General features: G+C 38.8%; 1 protein-coding gene and 1 long non-coding RNA gene across 4 annotated transcripts in view; one reads left to right on the plus strand and one right to left on the minus strand.

Annotated features, from left to right (window-relative positions):
• Positions 1-2,025, minus strand: part of TP53INP2 (tumor protein p53 inducible nuclear protein 2) — a 39,989-nt gene extending 37,964 nt beyond the window's left edge. For both annotated transcript variants that reach the window (XM_083358239.1, XM_083358238.1), the window contains exon 1: positions 1,661-2,025. The gene's annotated coding sequence lies outside the window, so the exon portion shown is untranslated. The remainder of the gene's footprint in view (positions 1-1,660) is intronic.
• A 162-nt stretch (positions 2,026-2,187) lies between these two features.
• LOC310637263 lies at positions 2,188-23,646 on the plus strand. 2 transcript variants are annotated; one of them, XR_014491901.1, is made up of 3 exons: positions 2,188-2,255; positions 2,689-2,760; positions 23,090-23,646. It is a non-coding gene; the product is annotated as an uncharacterized lncRNA (long non-coding RNA). The 2 variants fall into 2 exon arrangements; XR_014491902.1 differs by having other exon boundaries at positions 2,215-2,255; positions 2,689-2,755.
• Positions 23,647-24,143: the final 497 nt, after the last annotated feature.

The raw sequence follows: 24,143 nt of genomic DNA on the forward strand, positions 1-24,143 counted from the left end.
TCCCCACCCCCCCACCCCCAGCTCCGTTTCGTCTTTAAAGAGAAAAGACACCCATCCGGCTTCATTGTATCTGACCTAGTGGGCTTTTAATTCAGAAGCTGATGTCACTCAACAGTCAAGTCCTTTAAGAAAACGCCAGGCCCTGCCTGGTTTTACCCAACGCTTACTTGCCAGGGATATCAATGTTCAGATAAAGGAGGAGTGCCAGATTCCTTTCTTTCCAGCTCTCCGCCTCACCCGAATCTATTCAAGGGCACGCCTGAACCAGGTTTATAACTCTCCTTCTAAACCCAGATCAGTCCGCTTCGCCCTAGCTCAGGGGTAGGCAAGCTCGGCTCTTTTATGACTCGTGGACTTCAACTCCCAGAATTCCTGAGCCAGCATAGCTGGCTCAGGAATTCTGGGAGTTGAAGTCCACGAGTCATAAAAGAGCCGAGGTTGCCTACCCCTGCCCTAGCTCCACAAAGGGTTGAAATCGCCAGCGAAGCATAACAAACGGAAGGAAGAGACCGAGCCACCAGGCCAACAGCCGCGCTACATCTAGCTGGGCATCAGCTATTAGGAACCCACCCATCCCCACAACCCCACACAGCCAGAGCGAGCCGGCCGGATTGCGGTGCGTAATCCCTCCCTGGCTGAGCTACGGTAACCTGGCGCTCAAGGCTACAACTTAAATCCCCGCTCAGACCTGCAGCCTAATTACGAGGAACCTTTCCCAATCCGCCCGCGGCTGCTTTGACCTCGGTGAGAGGGGAGAAGCGAACCTGCGCACCCCACAAGGGCAAAGGATGCTTTCGTCTTCCCTTCCTCCTCCTCCCAACCTCTTTCCTTCGTCTCTCCCTGAATGTTAAGTCCTTTCTGCGGGTCGGCTGCGTCTCTTCCTGAGGATTCCCGAGACAAAAGGCTCTTTTGGCACCGTCGCTCGAGGAAGCCGAGTCAACGGCTCAAATCCCGAGCTCCTCGCGGGCGCCTTCTGACATTTTTTTTCCCCCGACGGCCTTTTGTTTAATACCGATTCATTTCCCGAATGAACTAACAATATTCATTACGAATAGTTATGAAGCGGGTTTGTTTTTTTAAGCGCAACTGGTTTTAAACCTGGGATGTCCTCGTCTCATAAGTCTTACACTAATACGATATACGCGCACAGACCACAGCAGTTTTCATCTATCTGCAAGTGGTTTAAAGTAAACAAGATACCACAAAATCGCCCCCCCTCCTCCCCCGCGCGCCATACCAAACGAGTCTGGTTTCTCAACTCAAAACAAAGATCTTGATCTATTCTGCCACCGCCAAATAAGGCTGCTTTGGTCTCTGCCTGCTAACCAGAAGAGGAAACCACAAGGCGTCCATAACAACATACCAAGAAATCAGCGAAGCACCAAGGCTCACAGATGTACTGCCAAATATAAAGGAGAATTAAAAATGTCCCTTCCGAAAGAAAATCGGCATCAAAACTGAATGCCGTGGGCTACTGCAAAAAAAAAAGAAAAAGAAAATATGCAGTACAGTACTGAATCAAAGAAATAGAAAACAAAGAAACAAAGACACCAGCAACATCTACAGCGTACAATGTCTACCGCAGGTGGTTTCTTTCCCACAAAGAGAGGGTACTCAAGTTTAAAAATAAACTGTCGGAGAGAGGGAGAGCATCACTTACCTTCACTTGCCTTTTAATGTCATCAGCTGTTTTGTAAATCACGCCCCAAGCACACACACATAAAAACCCTACAAGTTTTTTTTTTGAAAGCACCAGCTTTAGGCGAAGTCTGTGAGGTAGTTTTAATTAAAATCAACAACTAAGAAGGTTCATAATAGAACTGAGGGCTGTTTTTTTTTTAAAAGACACCCCACCGAAAAAACATATGCAAGAAAAGGAGGTGGTTGCGGTGGTAATGTCAATTGTGTCTCGGATCTTCCCAGAAGATATGCAACACTGCAAAATGCATGCAGATGCCCCTACATCCGGACGCTCTCCCTCCCCAAATGTAGTTTTCGTGTTATTATTTTTCGGTTATTGCTGAATCCCCAGTTGATCTTGGCTCAGAAATTGGAACGTTCAAACAGCTGATTGTGGCGTCACAAAGGAGCCCGCCCGCCGCCGGAATGGTAAGCGCTCGGAGCAGCCAATAAGAGGCGGCCAACGGCTGAAAGGCGGGCCTTTTTGTGCTTCGGTGGGGGGAGTTTCGAGGCTCCACGTGAGTGTTGAGACCCGTGGTGGAAAGAAGGGCTGGGCTTGCGACGCGGTGGTAGAGGTAAGTCTCTAATGCAAAATAGATCCGTGTAGTCAATTCGTCCGAGGGATCTGCTGAGGGAGGCGGGACGAAGAACCGAAAATAGGGGGCACCCCTCTTATGGGATCGCTTTAGAGCCCGATGAAATAAAGAACCTTTTCTGTATCTTCCCCCCTCGCCTTTTGAGGTGTTAATGAGGATCTAAAAAAGTTGCTCCGTTCGCTTTCAGATTTCCAAGGAATCGCCTTGTCAAAAAAAAAACAAAAAACATAGACCCGTGGAAGTGATATTCGTAATGACGTTCAGAAATCACGTTATGTTACCTAATGTTTTGGCTGCCACCATCCACGAATTCACAGTAAATGTTGCGCTTGTTTTGCATAAGAATTGTGTGGTTACATATCCTGCATTTCCTTCCCATTCTTAGACACTAACATTGTTTTTTTTTCTCCAGACCTCTGTGCCAAATGAGATGGAGTTTTGTCCATTCTGAAGTAGGCCCTTGATTTAAAAAGTTTATGGTGAAGTATGCTTTATTTATTTAGATCTTTCTCTTTTTACATAAGAAGAATGGCATTCATTTGAAACATAAGCAAGTTTTTTACAGTTTTATTTTAATCAATCAATCTTTAATTATGGTCACAGACCAGAATACAGTTTTAGTTTAAAGGTGGCAAGCCCATAAAATTAAATAGAAACAAAGGTATTTATACTAATGCTGAAGGACACTATGCAAATGTGTACTGTGTTTACCTATGAAAATGTATGAGAAGCACTGTTGAGTGGCTTCTCTTTCCAAAACCTTTGGATCAGCAGATACTCTTTTAAAAAAAACCTGTAACATAATCTGGTGCCTTTCACTGTGCTATTAGATGGTGATATTAAAATTTATATAAGCTATTGTAGGACACTAGAATAGGTAAGGCTACTGTAACAATATTTAAAAAGGAAGCCAAAGCTTTAGCTCCAACAATGAATTAATTCTGCCTTCATCTATATCTTTTGAACATATCAGATAAGATACTAAGAAATAGAATTATATAACCCTACATTATAATCCTACATCATATCACTAAAATATGGAGATTACTATATTTGTTTAAAAACCTCTCTCGAAGCATTTTTAAGGACATGTTTACACTCTTGCCTTCTTGACTCCTAAGTCTATCCAAAGGAGCTCAGAGCTGACCTTTGACCATCTGCACTTCTGTTGACTTCAAAACACAGAAGAAGCAGAAAACGCCACAGGCTAGCCAGTACTCTGTCTTGCATCAGTGTGTGCCTTCAAAAAATGTTTTACTATTGATACTTCAACAGAATGACTTCCAAGGTAACAACAAAAAAAACACAACACAACCCCCCCAACCCAAACTCCACACCAAATGGAAAGAGAAGAAATTGCTAATCTACCTGTCCCATCATGCTTTCTGTTCAAGTTGCATGCTTTTGTTCGGTTGATTGTAAAAATAACAGAAATGACCATTAGCAAGAATGGAAGCAACAAAGCTGCCCAGAGTTCTTTCTGCATTTAACAGACTCTATAAGCTAGGATAGTGAATAACAGCTTGGTATATTCTACTGCAGCAATTGGTAGAGGGGAGAGACCTTCATGAATAGAATCTGAAGTAACAAAGATGCTGCTTTGAATCTGGGAGGCATAGGGAGGGAAGAATTCCCAGTGGTACTCGTGAACTTCTGTTTACATGTCATCCACATAATACACCTCCACACCCATGCTTGAAATTTTGTCTCTGTTTCTCCTGTACTTAATAATCCAGGGGTGTTTTGTGTTGTGGAATTCTTCAAAGATCAAGCGTTGCCAAATGCATTTTTCTTTCTGTATGGTGATCTTTCTGTTACATGAGCCTTATGGTCCCCATCTCCACTCCATGGTCCAACAGGTTTCACAGCTTTGCAAATCTTCAACTTTATTTGCATTGTGCAGTGGTAAATTGTAAATCTCTCTTAGTTCTCCCCATCACCTCCTGCCACAAAATGAGACATACTGTATTTCAAAATATTAATGATTGTGCAAACAAATAACGCCCCAAACATAACCTGCTCTTTAAAGGGCTGGAGGGGACCAGCAGACTTATTGTGACATGTTTAGAAAAAGTGACTTCTATTTCACTAGTCATTTAACCTTTGAGGTGCCTAAGAGGCTCTTTATTGCTTTTGTTGTAGCAAATTATTCTAGCTGCCTGTGTCCAAATGTTGGGAACTGCCCTGTCTGTGAAGTTGGGTTCTTATCATAATCATACTGAAAGTGTTTCAGTTGAGTCACGAAATAAATAGTATGTTTTAGGTGTGTGTCATGTATGTTTTTCACTTTGAGAGCAGGCAACTAAATTTCATTTTTGATGTCTGCCATTGTGCCCACAGTAAAAAAATGACAATAAAGATTAAAGATAAAGGAAGAGCTAAAAAATTCAGTTGTTGGCTAAAATTATAGTGTAAGAATTACTAAATGAATAAATTGCCATGTCATAGAGACAAGTCTAAAAATCTTCCCCCACTTGCATTAACTACAGCACAAAAATGCCCTTGGCAACAGTTTTTTTCCCTGTTATGTCCTCATAACATGGCCTTCATCTTACTCTCAGCCCATAAGTGAGATGGCCTTAGCTTGTCCTTAGATGTACCAGATTAATATTTTCCTCCTTCTTCCAGTGCTCTCCAAGGGCAGATCTGTTAGGCTTGGTCACCTTTATTTTGGAGGGAGGTCGGGTGACTGAAGTGATTTGAAGCAGCAGCAGATGGGAACTGGCAATAGGAACAGATAATGTTATGCAGGCAGCTTTTAATGTCTGCTTAAGGATGAGTGGATAGTACTTCAACTCAGCAGTGGGGAAAGGATCTGTGAACTTGACAATCCAGCTCTGTAAATCTGAACCTTCTTTTTAGACTTGTTTTTATTGTAGTGTGTAGTGAGGGGTAAACTACATTTAGAACTCAAGTAGATGACCTATGAGCAATTGGGTCATCCTTTCAGAGATATTTCCTTATTTAATAAAGAAGCAGAATAATCATGGGTGGACAAAAATCAGTGGGAGTGGGAGTGACTTTTGATTTCCTGCTGGCTTTCCCAATGACTGGGAAGCTGGCAGGCAGCATTGGACATCAAGATCATGTGACTATGGCTGACCCAAGCTTACTGCAGTGGCCACAAGTTCACAAATACAACTGTTCTGGGAGTAATGGATCCTGGATTTTGGACCCATTATTTAAATTAGCTCATTTGACGTACTTTACTTGCGATTGCCCTGCGATTCACAGTTTGGGCTAATTAAAGGTAAGAAAGAGATACGAGAGTTTTAGAGACATACAAATTAAACCATTTTGAACACTTATTGGCTTCCAGCTTTTTGACCTAATTGCTGTGAAATGAAAATTTCACTCTAGTTTTAACAGCCTAAGATAATGGATTCAAGAATTATAGGAATTCTTAGTCCTGCATAGCAATTCCTTCTTTTTATCTCCAGTCTGCTTTACATGGTGATGGAATATATGTTAAAGAAACAACTTATTATGAAAAAAATATTTGAGTAAAACATTTAAGGAGGCTTAATTGGATAATTTGCTATATCCCATCATTAAAATTCCCATGTGAACTCATGAATTTCAGATGTTGCTATGCGGTTATATTATGCAGTATTATTTTCTTTTTCACTTTCATAATCCTTTTACAGTGGAGTATTTTGGTTGAGAAATGTTACATTGCAATCCCTTTCTGATGTTTATGATATTCCTTTTTTCCCCTCCTTTTTTTAAAAAAAACAACAATGAAGCAGGGGATACAGTCAGCGAGCTCAACACTGAAGCAGCCAAAAAGTTCTAGAGATGGAAGTTTCAGTATAATGGAAATCTCAGTATAACTATGCAAGTGAAGAGTGGTAATCTGTCAGTCAGATCTCAGATTGTCTTATGGTGGTTCTTTAACCCTGGAAAACTTGATGTGAAATCTCTTGATAAGAACTGATGGTTCCATTTAGCCAACAGAGACCAATAATGGCATCTCATGAGGATCTGAGTTTCCCACCTGAGGTTTCTGCTAAGATGATTCTAGAGTGATTTCATAGCTGCATGAGATTTGTTTAAAACATTGCTTCTTGCCTACTCTGACTAGTATGGCTGGGCCAGCTCTTCCAGTACAGAATGAGTTGGGAAGAAATAGAAATAAGAACAGGCAGATTATACAGGAAAGGAGCATTAGGACAGCAGAGGAATATATATCTTCCAAAATCAGCACACTAGTCTCTTTTTGAGTCATCAGTGATTGTTATGACAATTTTCCATTTATGCAAGGCTAACCTGAGCTATATTGTGCTCCCAACCAATTTTATTTCTGTGATTGGTTGCTCCTGGAATTCCCTTGTATGGCAGCTGTGGAACCTTCAAAATAAAGCAGATAAAAAGAAATATTCAAAACGTTGTGAGATAGTGAAATATTATGAGATGTGAAAATGTTAAAAAATAAGTTCTTACATAATTTTACATAATTTTAGGATAAATGCCCAAATCTCACTATATTACGGGAAAAACACATGAGATTTTGGCATTCAATTGAATTGAGATGGACAGCTATAGAAATTGAATGAATGAATGAATAAATAAATGAAAATAACAAGTTCTGAAATTGTGGAAGATTATGGAGATTTGACACACTTATGAGGTTTCACCTATTCTGAAGGACTCTTGCACAAGTTTGGGCAATGGTGAAAAATCTATAATTCCTACTGTACTACATAACCTGAAATGTGTATCCCAACTTCTGATATACCAGCGCAGAGTATCCTGCAATGTAACTTTAACATTATATATTTTATAACATAAACCAGGAGACTGTGAGTTCTAGTCCCACCTTAACCATGGAAGCTGTCTGGGTGACTTTGGACCGGTCACTTGCTTTCAGCTCAACCTACCTCACAGAAGAAGGAAGGAGTATTAGATATGTTTGCTGCCTTGAGTTGTTTATAAAAATAATAAAGGCTGGATAAAAATAAATACTGTAAAATAAATATTAAAAATAAAAATATTATCATTGCAAATACCTTTGTTTCAGCAGTCAGGAGTTTTTTGTCTTCCATTTCTCAAAGAAACATTTGAGAAAGAAACATTTCTCAAAGAAATCTCAAAGGATTTTATTGGCAGGCTAAGGATGTTGAATAGCAGACTGCCAGACATACAAAGACCAGAATGAGCAGGTCTTAGGGTTACCATATCAGAGTGGCAAAAATATAAAGAACGCCTAAATGTCAGGAAAGAGTATAAAAAATGCTAATGTTCTACTTCCATCTAGTGATATCTAATTTTTGCAGCCCACGTATAGCATCCCCAGCCTCAATAAACATTGCAAAGTAAGAAATAAGTTTTTGTAGAAAATGAGAAGTTATATGTCAGATTAAAAGACGTCATAATTGAAAAGACTTGAATGTTGATAACACAAGCTGATTATGTGTTGTACTTTAGGGAGGTTTGTAGTGCTTCCGGCCACTCGTAATCAAAAACAATGTGCAATTAGTTCTTCTTCATTTTATTAAAGATGCCAGAAATTAAAGTCAAACCATGCCCTACATCTGTCCCCTTACATATTTTAGCAGCATTTTTACCAACCCTCATATTCAAAAGTAGTCAATAGAATTCTGGAGGCCTGAAAAACAGATCTTTAGTCTTAGCAGTTCATGTCTGTTTAGAAGAGAAGATTCTAATAATATCTGAAGATAGCTGGAGATGGGTGTGACAGTTGCTGCCCAAAACCTGTTCGTTTGTTTGTAATAATTTAGTGTTGCTTTGAGCATTGTACCATGGCAACTTAATGTAGAATGAGGCTTCCCGTAACCACATCTATTTCTCAGACTCTGCATGCTCACAAAGACAAATACTCTTATCCTTGATTTCACTTTGTATGTGTGTTTTCTGACCTTCATGCACAGCCAAAGTGCATAACTCTTTCCATGCAAAGGGATATTCTTAGCCTTTGAGCATTGGTTGAGGCTCATACTCCCAAAAATGGTAGGTGATGGATTGGTAGGTGCGATCACAATAACATCCAAAAATCATTTTATTTCATTGTGGGTGAAATGTTTTTCTACACCTTTCATCACCATGTTTTTCTGCATTGGCTAAGCTAGTCTAGAAACTTGATTAGGTTCCTTTTTATCCAAATCAATTCATTATAATTTTTAAAATCTTTTCTCTTGCCCTTTAGGAAGCTTTTCATAAATTCAACCTAGCCTGCCTGCCTGCCTGCCTTCCTCCCTCCCTCCCTCCCTCCCTGCCTTTCCTGACTTCCTTGCCTTCTTGCCTGCCTTAATCTAGCAATATTCTTGATAGCATCATGAGTATTTTTGTATTGTAGCTATTATTTGATGAGAAAATGAATTTATCATCAGGGTGCATGTTGGCAAAACTGACTTTTATCAGGATTGGCTGCTCAATCTGTTGTCCAGGAAATTATTATTGATGGGCAAAATCATGGCCCCAGGTTTGCTCTTTTTTTATAAAGCATAAACCAGCATTTTGACCTCTTTATTGTATAAAGAATGGTTGTTTTCAAATAGGATACATGGCCACATTAAGAATCACTAAGAAAAACTGATTATCTATGGTGCCTGGCCTTTTTTCAGAAGCCCCTCAAAGGGATAAATTAAGATTTCTAGGAAAAACTAAAGGTATTTGGATCATACTAAGCCATGATTTGTGTTTCAAATTAATTCTGTGGGTTTTGAACTCTGTTATTTGTAAACTACAGGTTATTGTTTATTTTGCTGTGCAAATGCAGTCAATTGTGATTTATTAAACAAATTATAATAAAGCAAATTTCAGCTTTCTGATCTTTCCCCTTTTTTCTAGAGATGTAGAAAAAAGTCAGAGATGTCAGCAATAGGCGAGGCCAAGGCACATGTACAATTTGCAGATTGATTTCATACACCCCTTTAGATGCAGATCTGCCATCAACAGACATACAGTGCAGTGGGCTTTAATCCACTGTTGTGCCTATTCCCCCATTATGGACAGCTCTGCCAATCAATACTGCAATATTAAGTTTTTAGTATGTCTTTAGGATTTTCTGACAAACATCTGTTAAGATCATTACCTAAAGAGATTTCAGAGAAATAACATGTTCAAGTTAACTTAAGGACAAGTCTACATTTTACAACCTAATAGACTTAAGATTATATTGCTCTTGTGGAGATAACTAAGAATGGAAAAAGATGTTTATTTCAGTTATTTATAACTGCTAAATTTCAGCAAAATACCCACGTTTAATCTATTCATCTAGGGGTTCTTTGCCCAGGAACTTGTTCATTATTGCACCTTCCTAATAGGGTTATTGTGAACATAATGTGTGTTTGTATATGTGTGAGAGAGAAAAAGGAAGAATTCTGCGTGTCACTTCAAGCTCTTTTGGAAGAAAGGTATGGGGAAAAATGTAATTATGTGAGCTAATACACTAACATTTTTAAAGTACAATCTGTCTATATGCCTGAATATTAGTAGTGATACCAATAAGTGAGCCACAAATTCAGGAATATATACATATATATGTGAAGCAGTTTTATTACTTGGAGAAACAAAGCTAATAGCTGCTTTTGGCTGCCTTCTCTTTAGAGGAGATACAGCAGCACATTTGGTTAGAATGCAGCTTGCCTCCAAGTTGTGTATTCACTTTCATATCACTTGTATTATTATCCTGACCACTGAGTCATCTCTACAGTATTATGATCTCATTGTGCATTTTTTTCTTTTTGCAGTTCGGTGTTAAAGTCTTCTGCACACAAACTTGAATTTCACACGCATGGAATTTTTCTCCTACTGTTAGTGACAGCAATCACATGCTTGTGAAGGGCTTGGCTCAGAACCTTCCCTGGTTTGATGTGTTATCAATCATTTTGTAGCCATCCACAGCACACGTTCAAATCACTCTATTAATAGTGCATTGGCAAAAACAGTAGGCGTTGACATGCTGACACACATAGCTGTTTGTTTGGTTTTTTGGAGATGGAAAAAAGACTCCTGTCTGGGTTACTCTGAATGAGAAAACTCATTATGATAACATTTATTTCTGTGCAGCAAATAATAGCCCAATTAAGATTAACCTGCAAAAAAAAGAGGTAGATAGTTTACTGAAGAAATGAAGTTTGCACCTGCAGTTCTTTTCATCAATATTATGTGTACATTCTATATACAATAAAAGCATACACATAAAAATGCATATGTACAAACACATTGCAGAGCAAGTGATTATTTTAAGAATCAAACTCTTCTTTCAGTATTGTTTGTTCTTTGTGCACCACATTTTCTGTTCAGGTGTTTAAGATTGACCAACATTAGAAAAAAAGGTATTGTTTTCCTTTATCTTTTTAATAAAATAAAACAGTGAAAAACGTAGTGATATAAAAAAAACAGTACAACATCAATAGCAAAAAGCCCATGCTACAGGCTAGAGAGGGATTTTAAAAAAATGCAGGAAGAGGCTAATTGCAAAGCCGTTACATAACATTTGCAAGAAAACTGCTTTTTCTGTCCATGTCACTAGGCATCAGTATCCGTTTGAAGGCACTTTATTTTTTTTTCTCTTTATGTTTTCTGATGCTTCTAACAACAGGTCCAACTTGCTTCACCTGCACAGCATAGTTAGCATGCTGTGTCATCTCCCCCTGATTCTTTAGGACTGGGAGCCTTATTGTTTGGTACCAATACTTCTGAGTCATGCATATGTGGTTGCAGTGCTGTAGAGCAGGTGGGTAAGTTTTTCTTGTCAGAGTGGCAGAGCTTAGTGCCACTCCCTGCTGCGTCTCCATTCCCTGCTACCACATGACCTGCACAATCTATTCTGTTGGGCAGTGACACAAGTTCATGCAACTGAGAAATACAAATACTGCAGTAAAAGTACAGTGATGTGACTGTCTTTATTTGTTAAAACATCAAATTTCATCTACTATGAAATGCCACCAAAATAATGGGATAGAGTGGTTGGCTACGGCAACAGCCAAGCAAATGGAAGATGATCTCTCTCTCTCTCTCTCTCTCTCTCTCTCTCTCTCTCTCTCTCTCTCTCTCTCTCTCTCTCTCTCTCTGTGTGTGTGTGTGTGTTTGTGTGTGTGTGTGTGTGTGAGAGAGAGAGAGAGAGAGAGAGAGAGAGTTGAATATAACAAATATTATGAACTGAGTTAATGATTTAAAGTAGAAGGTAATTTTTCATGACTGAGGTCCCCAATTAACATTTTGGCAGGTTGAGACTCAGAGTGGATAGAGATTATCAGGCCTAGAATATTTTTCACTAATTTCCTTAAATTTTACATTGCAGTTTCGTCTGTTTGTCGGCCTCAAAATGGTGGACACAGACTTGAAATTTTCAATACTTGAACCACTGAATTGTAGAGTAAGACCTTCTGGCTCAGTCATGGCCCTAGAGCCACTAAGATACAAAATTATTCTGGATTTTTAATCAGGAACAGTGGGTGAAACTATTCCCAAGGTTTTTTTTTCCTAATTCCAGGTGCCCCCTGCTGAAGTAACCCCACAAATGGTTTCCAATTCTTCATAGACTGCAGCAGAAACTAATTAAAACTGCTTGAGCAGATACCTAAAATTATAAAAAGAACTCAACTAGACCTGAAGAGCAGTAAAGGAAACAAAGGTTGTGGAAACTGAATGATTTGTGTGTGCATGTGTTTCTTCCTGGTATTTGCATCGTCTCCTAGTTATGATAGTTAGAAGAATCCAGATGGTCATATCTGATTGCTCAGGGCTTTTGTTTTAATCTGCAATCAATCCATAAATCATTTAATCACACATTAATTGGTTAATTACATTATCAATCTTCAATGCCTTGTGTTGTAGCATTTCTCAGTTGAATCCTTACTGTTAAACAGTAAAGAAACTTAGCACTGTGCACACTATCCCAATTTAAATGAGGATGGGAAAGAGAAATGCAATATCAGGGGACTAAGAAAGATGGCAACATTACAGAGAGCTGTTCTTCTAAAAAGGCACTTTGAGACTGTACTGGTATAGGGAATGACCTTGGGAACCAGGAGAGCCTTAGACTAGACAACTCTCATACAAAAAGAGTCCACAAAGACAAAGAGGATGTGGGAAGCATTTCAGAAGGGACTCTCACTCTCACAAGGAAAGGAGAGGAGGAATACTTTCAGACTTGCAAGAGTTTGTTAATGTAATCTTTCAATAAAGGTAGAACTGATATTCATTGTACGTCTTGTCTGGACGTGAAGAGCTAACATCAATCTTGCAAGTCTGAAAGTGTTCCTTAGAACGGGTTCCCCAACCGCAGGGCCATGGACTGGCACTGGTCCGCGGCACACCAGAAAATGGTCCACGCAAACCAGTGAAGTCTCATCTGCGGGATGCAGGCAGCATGCGAAACCACGCGCCTCCGGTCTGTGGGAAAAACCTCTCTCCAAGGAACAAGTCCCTGGTGCCCAAAAGGTTGGGGGACACTGCCTTAGAATCTCGGTGAGTGGCAATAGTGGCCAGTTTTTTCTGGGATTGGAAGCTAAGCTGGGCTTGGTGAGTGTTTGGATGAGATGCTACCAGTAATAGCAGGGCCATAGACTACATTAAGAAGCAAAAAAACATCTGAGAAGAAGGCAATAGGAAACAATGACCATGCTGTTGCATGCACACAATCATCAGAAGTCAAGCTTGGTTTGAGGGCAATAGTACTTTTGTTTTATTACATAATATTGCAAAATAAACATAAGGATCTTTCAGTTATGACACCAAGCTGTGGTATGAAAGTGTAGGCAGAAAAATGCCTCCTATCCAATATTGGAGTTCATGGTCATCCACTGAAATGAAATAATCACATTGCACACAGATTCTTTCTGGCTTCCTCCAAGGAACAGGTTTTACACCAAAGGTGCCATTCATGCTTTTTACCAGTGGAAAAGTTGCTCTTATTAGACATTTCCTCAACTCTTATGGCTCCAGTGTTGCACTGAAATTCCAGTTTACTCATTTATTTTTTTAAGCATGCCTTTTAATTTGTACAAAGCAGCAGGACGCAGGAATACTATTCTTGATACTGCCAAACAGCACTGAACAGGAAGAAGCTGTCATCTATTTTTGCTTGTTGATGTCCTTGGGTCAATTACTGGCTAGACAAATATGCTTGTGTAATCCTATGGTGTGGTGGGGGAGCAGAGAGGTTGCAAATCATTTCAGCAATACTGGAAACCTGGTTGGCTACACATGTCTTGGTTCATGTTGCTTTGAACTCTTTTGAGGGGACACGTAAGTCTTCTACTAATCTCTTCAGATACCTAGGTCTGGTGTAGATCTCATCTTTAGTGTTAAATGTTTAACACTAAGGTCTCTGCATTGATTGCAATGATTACCTGAAAGATGAGGAGCATAAATCCTTGGTATAAGAATGCTGACTAGCCCAGCCAAATTTTACAAATCTGTGAAAGCTCTAGTGAGATATCAGTGATGGTAACAATATTGTTTGTCAGACTTTTCTTTTGGAGTAGGTGTGTGTGGGGGACTCTGCCTACAAAGCAGTCTTGATGACTGGCAATAAAAAAACCACAGTTTTCTTGGCAACATTTTTAGAAGTAGCTGGTCCTTGCTTTCTTCCTAGGGCTGAGAGAGAATGACTAGCCCAAAGTTTACCAGCTGTCAGCCCTTCACATTAAATTAAATAAATCAATGTCATGTAGGTCAATACTACTTTTTTTTGTAAAGCTATAGCAATAGAATCCTGAAAGTCTGAGTGAGCTTCCCTCCTTCCTCCCTTTTCCTTCATATGAAATAGGGAGGAACTTGCCTGAAACATTTACTCAAATTGTGTTCTTGTCCCTGACTCTGGCCTCTTTTATTTGACTGTTGCCTTCCTCCTATTACTCAAGGCCATTCCCTATGCCCTCTATACCACTCTTCAGTACCTTTGACCCAGTGGTGGGATTCAAATATGTGAACAACCGGTTCTTTGTGTGGATGCCACTTCCGAAAATCTGTTCTGAGCCTGGGCAACAAAAAATTAGCTACCGGTTCTGCTGAACTAGTGCGAACCGGCTAAATTCCACCACTGCTTTGACCATGTTATCCTTCTGGCCCAATTTAGGGGTTGGGAGGGTGAAATCCAGGATTGTGGTAGTTTTTTTTATTATTATTGGTTATTCTGTTGCTTATGAACATTGAAGAATTTGTCAAATAGACTGTCAATCAATTTATCAGTCTCCAAACTCCATCTACTCTGCTTATTAGGAGTATAGGCAGTCTTGACTTCCAGAAACCAAAATATGCTCTCATCTTTTAATCTCATCAAAGAGTTTATGGGAGCAAATGACAAAATCTTTGATATGTGGCAGGAAAAGTGAAAGAAAAACTTGTAACTAAACTTTCCTCTTCTGTAAATGTTTTTGGACCATTTCCCATACTGATCAGGGATTATCAATCAATTATATACCTGGAGACTGATTTGGAAAAATCAATGTAAATGTCTTTCCTCAGGAAAGTCCAAAGACTTTTTCAAGATCTCTTCTCTATAGAGATTTCATTGTGAATTTTAGGATTTGCCCAGAGTCATAATCTGTTTCTGTTTCTATCTGTTTAAAAGTTCTTCCCAACCAGTTCTTTGTCCCAGCTAGCAGTATCTCTGAAGGTCAAAGTTAATTTCTAAAGCATGGCCTATAAATAGTTCACCTGTAAACACTGCACTAAGGCCAGATAAATTAGGTTTAACTGTGGGTTAAGCTGACTTTAAATTGGAAGGAAACTCTTATCAACTCAGCTTACTTGCTCATGTATCTCAATGTTAATTGACTGGTGTTGGCTCTTCAGGGTCTCAAACAGAAATATTTTCCATCTACCAGCAAGATAATTTTAACTAAGATATGGGATTAAATTTAGGGAGTTTTCATATGTGCTACACCACTGAGGTGTATCTTTGCTCCCCCTTAGTGGAAACTAGTGGTGGGCAAATCTGAAAACTTAAAATAGTAAATTTTGAACTGGCCTTGGGAAACTCAACTTGTCATCTTCAGTGAAATTAAAATAAAATTAAGTGAACCAAGTATCAAATATTAGGATTATTTTTCATGTAGTTAATATTTAAGTAATGTAAGTTGTTTACAATTTTTTGATGAATGCTGCAGTCTTTGGATTGGGAATCCCTATTATACGAATCAACTGTGACCCACTGGGAGATGAGGGAGAGAGGGAGGGGAGGGATCCTATTATGGTCCTAGCATTAATGGAATCTGAATCTGAAAAATAATCCTAGAATAATTCTAGAGTTGTCCAGCATGCATATCTTTGCATGGTCCTTCCGCCGTGACCTGAAGACTTGGTTGTTCCAACAAGCGGGTCTGGACTGACTACGGTTTTTAATTAGGTTTTTATCGGGTTTTTTAAATTGTCACATAATTATTGTATTTATTGTTTAATTCTTTTTAAAAACTTTTCATCCTATGTTTTAAATTTTTTATTGTTGTGAGCCGCCCTGAGTCCTCAGGGAGAAGGGCGGCATATAAATTTAAATAAATAAATGGATGATTATTGATCAGCAAACTCCCCAATGAATTACATTTAAAGACTTCCATTTCTGATTCTGTGTCTCAGATTGAAGCCACCATACTGTCCATGAGTAGCCCAGAAAACCATGGCAACAAAATGTGGCTTCCTTTCATTTGGAGTTGCCTACATTTGATTATGAGTTACATGTACAGCTGATTTTAGATTGAGGTCTATTCTTGGCTAAACAGCAGGTACAAAAAAAAGGCAAAAATAAGATATGATTAAAGTTTAAAACTAGATTGAAAATGTGATTAATTAATGAGTAACTCCTGAGATATTAAATAGATTTCTCTTTGGGTCACAGTAAATACTGCAGCTCACTGGTAGGTTTTTGAAGAGCTTTGGGGTTCAATTCCAATAGTGCAAAAGGGAAAGGACAGTTTTGGTTTCTAAACTTAAAAAATTGTTTTAGCTGACTCCAGACACATGAACTTCACCTGCTGTCTCATGAATGCATTCCCAGCTGGATTGCACACATATAGGGATTGAATTTCCTTTCAGCCAATGCTTGCTTGCTGTCTTTCATTTAACTCAGCTGTTTGACTTGCTGATGCAAAATGCCCAGTTGGTATGTCCGTGGTCCTGCTTTAGAAAGTTAATCACCCTGGAGAAAGGAAGGCCAGATGGGTAAATTGAGTGACAGACTGAGTTATTTAACGGGGGAGGGGGAAGAGAAAAAGTCAAGATGAAAGGTATTTCAGAGTGCTTATGTATAGCTACCAGGAATTCTGTACTTCCACAGTGCTTTTTTAAATCTGATTTCAAAAATGGCCAACATTAGATTATGGTTGGTCTCCTGAAGGCATTGAGCGAGCTTCCTAGCTTCAAGTGAGTTCTCATACAGTCAGGAGATGGGAGTTAGGAGATTTTGTTGTAGGAAATAGTCAAAGAGTATGATGAGGGTTACATGGCTAAAGCTTCCATTTATTTTCAGTTTCCTCAGTAAAACTCTGCACACCCACTTGTAAAAATAAGGCAGGAAAAAGAAGGGTGTGATCCTTAGTAGCTAGGGAAAGTCTGGTCTGCTTTGATATGAAAGGCTCTACATCTCAAAATAGAAGCAGGATAGGAATGGGAACAAAATCATCAGCTCAGTGAATTTGATAATGGCTGTAAGTGCCTGAACATGATCCTTTTTTCGTCTATGTCCTTGGCATTAAATTCACAACATGTGTCATTTTATTTTGGAATCAGTATTTTGGATTTAGTGTACAAGTGTTCACCACATTTTGGAATTAATTGGAAAGCTACATGACATTTCAAGGTGAAAATTTCTTTAAGGCTGTTCCCTGAAGACATTACCTCTTTTTTCCTGTCTTCATAACAGTAAACAATCTTCAGAGTTCAGTCAAAGGATATAACCTCCTATTATCTAATTTCCTGAATAGTATTAGTTTTGCAATTGGCCATAAGTGGGGCTCCTTGGGCCCCCAGGCAATCCTCTCAAATGGAGCCCCAGAATGAGTTAAGATTATTTGCCTGTTGAGCACCCTCTGGGCTGCAACAATTGAGGGTGGGTGGGACAAAGGGTCCCTGGGCCACTTCCTTCCTTCTGCTGCCGCAATCCAACTGATCAGAGAAAGAAAAGGAGGCTGCCATCTTGGGTGCTGCAGTTACTGCTGTTAGCAAAGGCAAGAGCTGACATCAACAGCAGTGGAGAAGATAATAGTGTAGCAACCGCAATGGCTGTTCCCTCCCTCCCTCCTGCTCCACTTATTGGAACTTTATGCATGCAAATTTGTTGAAAATTGAGACAAAAAGGAGCATGGGACTTCCTGTTCCTGCAGGTCCCAGGTCAGCTGCCTCTCTTGCCTTCACTGTTTGCATGTCCCTGCTTGCAGTGCAATCTTATTGCAATCTAATAAAAAATAGCCTGATTTAGTTAAGACAGCTTACTCCCAAGAAAATTAGCATAGGATTACAGTTGTAAAAATTAGAACATATCATTTAACAAGCACACAAGTGATGTGTGGATTCAGCTTTAGCAAATCTCATCGTGACAGCAAATGAATAATATAAGAATAAAATACGGTGGGATTTCTGAATACAAACTGATAACGTCATGGCACATAGTACACCAGATTTAACTGTAATTGAAAAGAAAGTGTGGATAATTGATGGAGCAATACCAGGAGATAGCAGAATAGAAGATGAAGAAATGGAGACAATCGCAAAGTATCAAGATTTGAAAACTGAAGTTGGAAGATTATGACATAAACCAGGATGGTGATTCCAGTGGTTATCAACACATTGGGTGCCATATCTAAATAATCTTGGCTGGCACTTGAAATTTTGTCAATTAGCATATTTTTTATATGTCAGATAGAAAAAACCACACTGTTTGGATCTGCACATATACTCCACCAACACACTACAACATCCTAGGCTTTGGGGAAGAATGCATATGAAGACGAATACCAGCTAAGGAACTGGCAGCTATAATTTCACATTATTGTTTATAATTAATTAAATGCATATGGCTCCTGTCTCCCAGCAACAATATATACATGTATATGCATGTAATTTTGTTCTTTTCAAATATTTCTGTCATCCTTGTTATCCAAAAGCCTTTGAACTAAAGGTGACATTAGCTTATTAAAAATTTTAGACAAACCTGCTCCGAACACTTAGAATTATTCAAAGCTCAAAATAACTAATGTATCCTATGAAACAAATACATAAAATATCAAGTAAAATGTAATTGTGTTACAGTATTTTTGTATTTCTCATTTTTCCCAATAGTTATTTAATTCAAACATATTTCACCAAGTTCAACTGTCACACCTGTAGAAGTATTTGCAGGTGTTTCCCATTGTTATAATGAAGTCATAAAAGAGGGATGAGTATTGTTTTGGAAATTTTATATTTCTGGTTTTTTTTATTCTGGTACATTTAGACACTTTTTGTTGTTGCTACTGTAAATTACGGTAGGTCTCTCTCTCTCTCTCTCTCTCTCTCTCTCTCTCTCTCTCTCTCTCTCTCTCTCTCTGTGTGTGTGTGTGTGTGTGTGTGTGTGTGTGTGTGTGTGAACCCTCATTTTTCCTTATTTTACTCATGGTCATCTTAGCTTAACTCTGTATTTCCTTTCTCCTCCTTCCACTTTCCTTAAATTTTCCTCCTTGTTTTTACATTGTTATTTCAGTATATCCTCTCTGTTACTGGATATTCCCCCACCCCTGAAGAGATTAAATGTCTTCCATGGAGCTCAACTACTTTTACCTTATTAGAAATATGCATTACTTGAATTTCTTCCTGTTTTACATTCTCAAACCTTTGGTTAAATGCCTCCAATTCAATAAATATTGTGACTGAATATGTCCAGTTCTGTCCATAATTGCTACACTCTTCTGACCACTGAAGCCTAGGAGGGTGCCATTGTTTCTATTATTTCCTGTCCTTGCATTGTCCTGTTGACCCTAAGGCTTATCTATTTACAAGAAATTTGATACAAGCTTGCATCAAAATCCAGTAAGACAGGGTGTATAGTAAGGCAAGAGAGTAACATAAACTTGTGTTGTATATTAGAACACAGTATATAGAATAATAGAGTTGGAAGGGACTTCGGAAGTCTTCCCCAGTTCTGAATTTTTTTAAAAAAGTCTGCACAATTGTCCATGGACTGTGGTCAAAAAAGCCTAGTTGGCAGATGAAAAGGTGCGATTGAAGCTTCACCTATTTTTATGTGTGTTGGGCGTTGACATCTTAAGTACTAACCAGGTCTCATTCTGCATAGTTCTTTCTAGATTATCCCAGATTAGCTAGACTTTTCTTCTGCTTAGATGCCTCACTTTTATTAGCACTCATCACTGCTTATTTCAGTTAATTAATAATGTATGAAAGAGAGGAAGGTTTTTTAAAGGTGACATACTGACCTTGAATAGTCCATGATCCAATCTCACCGTTGCATAACTACATAATACAATGGAAGTATTCCAGGATGCTTTAGCTTGTTACTAGGTAGCAACTTCATTAATTTGCATTTCCATTTTGGAATTAGTTCTCATTGTCAGTATGGCATACTAATGGAAAATGTTCTATAAGGTTGCCCAGAACTTTCTGTCAGAATTTTAATGTAGATATTAGTGTAAAAAAGTTAGGTTTTCCTGATTTAGGCCTTCATCCTTTTGCTGTGAAGAGGCAATCTTGTTAAATATCCATTTCAAATGACTTTTCAATGGTAGCCAGAAATATCTAGTGAATTAAAACTTCTGTTATGAAAACTTAAACATAGAATATACAATCTAGTGACATGGATTCTGGTAGCTGATTCAGAAATCTCTGTATTAAATAGGTCATGCAAGACCAAGTCAAACAAAAAAGTATTTACAAAACACTCATTTCTTCTAGTCTTTGACTAATTCTAATGCCTGCTGAAGATCAGGAGTTGTCCAAGGCTAATGCCACAGCAAACTGTTAAACAAAGGAGCAGAAAATGGGGGGTAGCCATTGGTTGACCAATCTTTGGAAAAACATATTTGTTTGCCAGGACAACTCATGGCAACTCATGTTGTTTTGTTTTGCTGAACAACAATGTGTCTGGCTGTTTTTTAAGCTTCTGGAGTTTCAAATAAAAGATAGTTTTTTAAAATTCCCCATTAGAATTTCCTTGCCCATTCCATTCTGTTGCAAGAAAATTATTTCTGTACAACTCTAGTCTGTCCATTAGGGCAGAGACATGGATGGAAAGTCATGTGGGTGCCAGCTGAAGGACAGTGACAGGTGCAATTGTTCCCCTATATTACTACTAGTAGTAGTAGTAGAGTACTCCTACTACTACTCCTCCTCTATATGTTTATCATCAACATATATATCTCTGGGTAAGCCACAAAAGCAAAGAAAAATATAATATTAAAATGTGTAATTATATATACAATAAAAATATCTCTGTATGTGTACCTTCAGTTTTGACTCATGGATAATGCCTGGATAAATTTGTGTAGTTTTTTTAGCAGGATTTTTTTTAGTTTGCCATTGCCACCTTTTTCCTAGGGTTGAGAGAGTAGCCCAAAGTTACCCAGTTACTCACAAATTTCTTTCTGGTGGAGAAGAAACCTTTTAAACCCTTAAAATTGATATTCAGGATCATGTGCAGTCACATCACGTGCAAAATATGAGCTATAGAAATACATAGTGCCTACTTTACCATCTCTATGTGTGACAAAATAATTGTGCAAGCATTTCTCATCCTTAATTGTATGACTACTCCACATCTGAAGAAATTTTGTGTGATTCATTAAATAATGTATTAAGTTAGTGCAAATTTTCATGTGACTCTTATTTGTTTTGAGAGTATAATAATACACAATACCCTTCAGTTGAGAGAAATGGAGAGTATGGAATATATACCATATTTTTAATACACCCCATTTTTGCAGAGCATGACAATAGGATGCCATGCAACTCTACCCTGTAATTAAAATTAATATATAAATTATAAAATTAAGTCAAACAGTCATTTAGTTTAGTTTGTCATTCTTATGGCTCAGTGTTGAATGAAAAAATGCCCAAGAAGTGGCATCTACCAACAACTATAGCTTCAGTGCCCCAAGACCTTGCTATCATCCCAGTAATAGTTCCTTAATCCCCAGAATTTTCATGGGAAAACAATAAGGCAGCTAGCTGTTTTGGTAGTTCCATCACCATCACAACCCTTTGAGAAAAGTAATCCCAGCATAAGCAACTCATAGCTCCTTTTGAATGACTTGGCACAGTGAGGGAAGCATAAGCAGATTTGGAGTTGGTCAGTATTGGGTAGGAGACTATCAGAACTATCAGACTCTGGGCTAAATTGGGAAGTTGGGAAAATATTCCAGAGGAGACAATAGTAAACCCCTTTCTTACTGTTGTCAAGAAATCTGTTCATGAAATCATCAGCTTAATTTAACAGAATTGGAAGGGACCTTGGAGGCCTTCTAGTCCAATCCCCTGCTTAAACAGGAAACCTTTATACCAGCATTCCCCAACCTTTCTGGCTTTGTGGACCAATATCGGTGGGGGGGGGAAGAAGAGGGAATGGTTACCTGCAAGGGGTAGCAAGCACGCACATGCACAGCTCCATTTGCATGAGCAATGGGCACATGTGCCTGCCGCTTGCAAAATGGAGCTGCACACACATGTGGAGCTGCATGCGTGTACATTCTTACCTGCCATTTCCACAACCTGGCTCTGAATGGGCCAAGGCCCGGTAGTGGGCCACAGCCTGGGAGTTGGGGATCCCTTCCCTATACCATTTCAGATAAATGGTTGTCCAATCTCTTCTTCAAAACCTCCAGTGTTGCAGCACCCACAACTTCTGGAGGCAAGTTGTTCCACCCATTAATTGTTCTGTCAGGAGATTTCTCCTTAGTTCTTGGTTGTTTAAGGTAGTCTTTCCACATAGTATTAAAGAGGTGCTATTACTTACCATGACATTGCCCCATAGTTGCTTAATATGTTTGCTAATTGTGTTCACAGCTGCTACAGAGTTGATAGGGTCTCCAGAGTATTTTTTATTAGAGACCCCCCCATTCTTTAACTTACTATTTGCGCTGCTGATTAACAGTGAATATATATTGTAAATGTATTTTCTTATCAGAAAGATCCAGTTGTATTAAGCACCATCTGACAATTGAGGACACACTGGAGAAATAAAATTCTCCTGGAAATATGTAATAAAAGTGTTAACCTAGAACAGGGGTCAGCAACCTGAAACAGTGAAAGAGCCACTCGGAACCGGTTCCCTCACAAAAGTAAAAACTGGGACCCGCAAAAAAATGTGTGCACATGAGCATACATGCGCACATGCGCAGAACAGGGTTTGACTGAAGAGTGGAGGCAAGGTGAGATATGCACCTACCCTGCATATTTGAATTGATTGGTTGAACTTTTTTAGTCCCGCTTTTTTTTTTTTTGGACTGCACATGGCAGAGGACTGGGAGCCGCAGGAGATGGCTGAAAGAGCCTCATGCAGCTCCGGAGCCGCGGGTTGCAGACCTGTGACCTAGAAGGACCACATGAATCTGGGGGCTTTTTTCAAAGTACTGTTTTCAAGTGTCTACCCAACAACTACATTGTCATAAAGCGATTAGGGTTATGAAGGCTGCAAAACAGGAACAATAGTTTTCTGAAAAAATAAGATGCTTAAAATGTGTATGAACCATCTACATTACTTCTTTCTAGTCTCCTTATAACTTTTTGGTTGAGTAAATAATGGTTTCACATTGATTTGTTTAACATTTGACTTCTTTTTCTGAAAAAAAAACAGTGCTTGAGAAGGAGTGAGTATGCTGCATAAAAATACTTGTATTATAGCTTTCCCATTTTCTCTTTAGGGCAAAAGACACCGTGAAGTCCAAGTACAGGACAGGATTGTATTTTTGAAGAGAGGCCGTGAAATTCATTGTCAAACACTTTTGCAAACCTCAGATAGCCTGATGACATGATGGAGGGCCACCTCTAACTTTTCAGCAATTTTCTTTTGTTTTTGTTTTTCCACTTGGATTAAAGACTACCAAACATGCGGCTACCATCTTGACTATTTTGATCATACCCTGTAGAAACCCCCAACTAATTTTACCATTAAGTTTAAAGCAATTTTACGTTATAAAAAAGAAAGAGAACTAGCACTGATTGTTGATAAGCAATTGCTAAAGTTCATGCTTCAGCAATTCCACTGCCAGTTCTTGGAGTCTCCTGACACTGATTTTTGTTCACTGTTTATTTGGCTGCTTGAAAGAGGGAGGGTAGGGATAGACTGAAAAGTAACATCTTTCACTCTTTACACTTAAGGATGGAAGTAAAATTCATTTTGTCTTCTGTGTATGAATTTACCCAACTTATCTGCCTATATGTGTGTGTGTGTGTGTGTGTGTATAAAACATAATTATAAATAAACACAATTGCATGTGAGAAGTTCATGATGCATTACTCAAAATTATTTTCCAAACATACCATTCTCCACTCACTGATCCTTTATAAAGCAATTTGAACGAAGCCAATTTGTTCTTGGATTCATTTCTGAAGATCTCAAAACATTGAGAATACTCAGAGAACCTCATGAGCCAATTGTCGTGCCTACCAGCTGCCCAGGGGGAGGCCACAAAGCATGGAATTTAATTGGTGCCACATTTTCTAATTTGCTCCCAGTTCAGAATAACAAAAATGTCCTTCCCTGTGCTATGGAAAACTGATACATGTGACTGGACACCTCCCACTTCCAACTCCGTGCTTATTTGAAGGAAGGCATGGAGGCAGAGTTGGATGGGGGAAGAATATGGAAACTTCCAAGCTATTTGGTCACTATTCCTTTGTTATGCTGACAGATAAATGGGGTGATATGAGCAGTTTTGCAACCAAACAAAGGAAACAAGGCCTAAACAATGCCAA

Source organism: Vipera ursinii, assembly GCF_947247035.1.
Source record: "Vipera ursinii genome assembly, chromosome: 3".
Classification (NCBI taxonomy): domain Eukaryota; kingdom Metazoa; phylum Chordata; class Lepidosauria; order Squamata; family Viperidae; genus Vipera; species Vipera ursinii.